This window comes from Chrysochloris asiatica, unplaced genomic scaffold (assembly GCF_000296735.1).
Source record: "Chrysochloris asiatica unplaced genomic scaffold, ChrAsi1.0 scaffold00291, whole genome shotgun sequence".
Lineage (NCBI taxonomy): Eukaryota > Metazoa > Chordata > Mammalia > Afrosoricida > Chrysochloridae > Chrysochloris > Chrysochloris asiatica.
In genome coordinates this window covers 3,425,850-3,431,817 of record NW_006408809.1, presented here as the reverse complement: position 1 = coordinate 3,431,817, position 5,968 = coordinate 3,425,850, and the positions used below count along the sequence as shown (strand labels likewise).

The 5,968-nt window shown below is 38.2% G+C and overlaps 1 pseudogene; it reads left to right on the top strand.

Moving 5' to 3' along the window:
* The first annotated feature begins 3,474 nt into the window (after positions 1–3,474).
* Positions 3,475–4,146, top strand: LOC102832079 (annotated as a pseudogene).
* The last annotated feature ends 1,822 nt before the right edge of the window (positions 4,147–5,968 follow it).

The following is a 5,968-nucleotide window of genomic DNA, read 5'->3' as shown; positions in this document are numbered from 1 at the left end:
AACTGGACAATGAAAATGGAAGATCAAAGAGGAATATATGCATTATATTGTGCTGCTGAAGAATACTGAATATATCATAAACTGACAAAAACCAAACAAACAAACTTTGGAGGAAATTCAGCTAGAATGTTCCTTAGAAGGGAGGATGGTAAGACTTTGTCTCACTGACTCTGGACACCTCGTATCAGAAGGGACATATTGCCGGAGAAAGGCATTATGCTTGGTAAAGAGAGGGTCAGTGAAAAAGAGTGACTGTCAATGTGATGAATTGACACTGTGACTTCAACAATGTTTTTGTTGTTAAATGCCTTTGAGTTGGTTCCAATTCATAGCGACCCTATCTAGGGTTAAAGGAGCGAGTGTTGAGTCTGAACCACCGACTTTGCAGTTCAAACCAACCTTGAGGTTGAGTGCTTATCCTATGGCACCACACCAAGACCCAACAATAGATTCAATTATACCAACAATCCTGAGGATGACACAGGACTGAGTTACAGTTTGTTTTGCTACACACAAGATCCCTGTGAATCAGAACTGTTTTGATGGCAACTACAAAACAACATAAGAAGCTAATATTGTGGAAGCTTTAATGTTAGATGACCCAACAATAAACAAAATAATGGATTTCTACTAAAGTCTGTTGGATGGTATAGAAATTGCACAGTAATTTTCCTGAAATCCACCTTAACATTTTCTGAATGCATCTGTGTAAGCACACAAACAAGTTCATCATTGTTTTTCAGCAAAATTACTTTCCTATCATTAAACTTCAGGTGCAGAGAACTGAGTTAATTATTCTCAGTGTGTGGCATAAAATTATCTTAGTTTCAGAATATCTTTTAGCTATTAATGCTCAGTCATATTTTCACTGTCATCTATAAAAAGCTTTGCAGTTTTCAGTTTTCAGTCTTTCCCCATATAATGGATGTAATTTCTCTTAATTGTGGAAAATTAGAAAGTTTAGTAAAATACGCTCATACCTCACACCTTGAAGGTACTACTGCTTACAACATTTTATGATTTCCTTCTAGAACTTTTCTATGCATTTTTATGTCTAGAGTATACTTTATATATAATTTATAATTGCCTAACATGCTTTTTTTAAACTTAACATTATACTGTGATTGGTTTACAATGACATAAAAATTACTAGTAAAACACAAGATGGAAATAACAACTTGATTTTAGTAATACAATTAACACATGTAAAAAAATTAACTAGTATGGAAAGATACAAAGAGCAAAGTAAAAATCACCTATAATATTCTGGTGTTATATTTAGGAAAAAATTACCACAGTTAGCCCCTCACTATAAAATGCAACCACCACTCATCTATCAGTTTGCCATACTTGTATGTTGCATGTGGTGGCTTGCGTGTTGCTGTGATGCTGGAAGCTATGCCATGGGTATTTTAAATACCAGCATGGTCACCCATGGTGGACAGGTTTCAACTGAACTTCCAGATGAAGATAGACTTGGAAGAAGGAGAGACAAACTTGTTGTGTTAAGTGCTGTTGAGTTGGCTCCAACCAATAGCGACCCTTTGTAGGGTTTTCAAAGAATAGCTGGTGAGCTTGAACCACTGACCTTGCAGTTCAAATGGCCTTGCATCCAGGCACATTAACCCACAGTGTCACTAGGACTCCAGAGATAGACTGCTTCTGAATATATAGTCTGAAACCTTATGAATAGCAGTGGAGCACTGTCAGTACCATACTGAATATTTAAACATGACAAAGAGTATCAGAGTATTGTCAGCTATAGTGCTGGAAGACGAACTCTTCAGGTTGGAAGGCACTCAAAATATAACAGGGGAAGAGCTGCCACCTCAAAGTAGAGTTAACCATGATGACATGAATAGAGTAAAGCCTTTGGGACCTTTATTTGCTGATTAGGCACTACTCAAAATGAAGAGAAACGGCTGTAAACATCCATTAATAATTGGAACATGGAATGTATGAAGTATGAATCTAGGAAAATTGGCACTTGTAAAAAATGAAACAGAATGCATAAACATTGATATCCTAGGCACTAGAGAGCTGAAATGGACTGGTATTGGACATTTTGAATCTGACAATCACATGGCTTACTATACCAGGAATGGAAAATTAAAGAGGCATGGCATCATGTTCATCATCAAAAGGAACATATCAAGATCTGTCTTAAAATACAGCACTGTCTCTGATAGGATAATATCCATCCACCTACAAGGAAGACCAGTTAAAACCACTATTATTCAAAATTGCACACCAAACACTAACACCAGTAATAATGAAATTGAAAAATTCTACCAACTTATTCTTTCTGAAATGGATCAAAATGCAATCAAGATGTGTTGATCATTACTGACAATTGGAATGCAAAGATTGGAAACAACGAGGAAGGATCAGTAGTTGGAAAATATGACCTTGGTGATAGAAACCATGCTGGAGATCACATGATTGAATGTTGCAAGAACAATGACATCTTCATTGCAAATCCCTTTTTAAAACAACGTAAAAGATGACTATATACATGGGCCTCACCAGATGGAATACACAGAAATCAAATTGACTACATCTGTGGAAAGAAATAGTGGAAAAACTCCATATCATCAGCCAAAAAAAAAGGCCAGGGGCAGATTGTGGAACAAACCATCAATTGCTCGTATACAAATTCAGACTGAAGTTGAAGAAAATGAAAACAAGTCCACAAGAGATAAAATATGACCTTGAATATATCCCACCTAATTTAGAGATCATCTAAAGAACAGATTTGATGCATTAGACACTAAAGACTGAAGACCAGAAGAGTTGTGGAATGACATCGAGATGACAAGGAATAAAGAAAAGATCAACATGGATGCCTGAAGAGACTCTGAAACTTGCTCTCTAGCATAGAGATGCTAAAGCAAATGGAAAAAATGAGGAGGTAAAAGAGCTAAATAGAAATTTTCAAAAGGCAGCGTAAGAAAACAAAGGCATATATTATAAAGAAAATTGCGAAGACCTGGAGTTAGAAAAACAAAAGGGAAGAACACACTTAGCATTTCTCAAGCTGTGAGAACTGAAGGAACAAAATCAAGCCTTGATTATTAATATTATAGGATTCTATGGGCACAATATTGAATGATACAGAAAGCATCAACCAAAGATGCAAAGAATAACCAGAGTCAGAAATGGTCGATGTTCAACCATTTCAAGACATAGCATATGATCAAGTGTAAACTATACAGAAGAAAGCAGTTCAAGGTGCATTGGAAGCATTGATAGAGACAAGGCACTGGGAATTGATGGAATACAAATTGAAATCTTTCAACAAACTGATGCAGCTCTGGAGACACTCACTCAACTATGCCAAGAAATTTGAAAGACAACTACCTGGCCAACTGACTGGAAGAGATCTGTATTTGTTCCCATTAAAAAAGACAGGAGAGAAGCAAGCAGGAGCCAGACTTTAAATAAGATTTAAACAAAACCAGGAGCTGTGCTGTCATGGCCGGGAAGCCCAAGCTTCATTACTTCAGTGGACGGGGGAGAATGGAATCTACCTGATGGTGTTTGGCTGCAGCTGGAGTTGAGTTTGAAGAGAAATTTATAAAAACTCCAGAAGACTTGGAAAAGTTACAAAATGATGGACGTTTGATGTTCCAGCAAGTACCCATGGTTGAAATTGATGGGATGAAGCTGGTATAGACCAGAGCCATTCTCAACTACATTGCCACCAAGTACAACCTGTAAGGGAAGGACATAAAGGAGAGAGCACTCATTGATATGTATATAGAAGGTGTGGCAGATTTAAGTGAGCTGATACTTCATTTGGTAATATGCCCACCTGGGGAAAAAGATGCGAAGCTAGCCCTGATCAAAGAGAGAACAACAAAATGTTATTTTCCTGCCTATGAAAATGTGCTAAAGAGCCACTGACAAGACTACCTTGTTGGCAACAAGCTGAGCAGAGCTGACATTCATCTGGTTGAACTTCTCTACTACATGGAAGAGATAGACTCCAGCCTTATTGCCAACTTTCCTCTGCTGAAGGCCCTGAAAGCCAGAGTCAGCAACCTCCCCACAGTGAAGAAGTTCCTACAGCCTGGCAGCCAGAGGAAGCCTCCCATGGATGAGAAAAGTTTCGAAAAAGCAAAGAAGATATTCAAGATAAAATAAAGCTTGCATGGATGTCAGGCAGTACAACACAAATGTGAAAATTTATAGTAATAAAGTGGTTTCCAGATGGTTAGTCCTGGCTATTGTGAGGTTAATAAACATTTCAAATTATATATGCTGATTGAATAATAAAACTCCAAAAAAAAAAAAAAGACAGGAGATCCATTGGAATGCAGAAATCATTGGACAGCATCATTGCTGAGAATGAGTACTCCAGAACGCTTAATTATGCTCATGAGGAACCTGTACATAGACCAAGAGGCAGTTAGTTGTTTGAACAGAACAAGGGGACACCAAAAGGTTTAAAATCAGGAAAGGTGTGCACCAGAGTTGTATTCTTTCACCATACTTATTTAATCTATATGCTGAGCAAATAATCTGAGAAACTGGATTATATGAGGAAAAATGTGCCATCAGGATTAGAGGATAACTCATTAATAACCTGTGATAAGCAGATGATACAACCTTGCTTGCTGAAAGCAAAGATGACATAAAATGCTTACTGATGAAGGTCAAAGAACACAGACTTTTGTATGGATTGCATCTTAATGTAAAGAAAGCAAAATTCCTCACTACTGAACTAACAAACACAATTCATATAAATGGAGAAAAGATTGAAGTTGTTAAAGACTTCAGTTTGCATTAGCACTCATGTAAGTAGCAGTCAAGAAATCAAATGAAGTATTGCATTAGGTAAGTCTGCTGTACAAGACATCTTGTATTGGTCAAGAGCGAAGATATCAGTTTGGGGATGAAGGTGTGCCTGACACAAGTCATGGTGTTTTTCAATAACCTCATATGCATGTGAAAGTTGAACATTGAATAAGAAAGATGGTTAAAGAATTGATACATTGAGTTATGGTGTTGGAGGAGAAAATTGAAAGTACCATGGACTGCCAAAAGAACAAAGCAATCTGTGCTGGAAGAAATACAGCCAGAATGCTCATTAGAAACTAGAATGGCCAGACTTCGTCTCGCATATTCAGAGGGACATATTGTCAGGAAGGACTAGTCCTTGCAGGACATAATGTTTGGTAAAGTGGAGGACTGGAGAAGCAAAGGAAGTGAAATGGATTGGCACAGTGGCAGCAGCAGTGGACTCAAATGTAGCAACAAATATGAGCTTGGCACAGGACCAGGTCTTGTTTCGTTCTGTTGTGCGTAGGGTTTCTCTGAGTCTGTACTGACTTGATGGCACCTAACAACAACAATATCTCTGTGTCCTCCCCTTCTTGTACTACAACATCATAGAAATCTTTATTAAAAGAAAATATCACGATATTCATGTCCCTTTAGGCAAATCGGCTGCGCAAGATCTTTTAAAAGTGTTGAAGAGCAAAGATGTCAACTTGAGGACCAAGGTGAGCCTGACACAAGGTATTTTCAATAACCTCATATGCATGCAAAAGCTGGACAGTGAATAAGGAAGTCTGTAGAAGAATTGATGCATTTGAATTATGGTGTTGGAGGAGAATATTGAAAGTACCATGGGATGCCAAAAGAACAAACAGTACCCAGAGTGTTCCTTGGAGGCCAGGATGGCCAAACTTTGTCTCTCATACCTTGGACATATTGTCAGGAGGGACCAGTCACTGGAGAAGGATATCATGTTTGGTAAGGTGGAGCATCAGAGAAAAAGAGGAAGACCCCCAACGAGATGGACTGGCTAAGTGGCAGCATCAATGGGCTTAAGCATGGCAACAATAGTGAGTTTGGCCCAGGATTGAGCAGTGTTACATTCTGTTTTGCATAGGGTCGCTTTGAGTCAGTACCAACTCCATGGCACAACATGGAACAACAACATGTTCCTTTGCAATGTGAA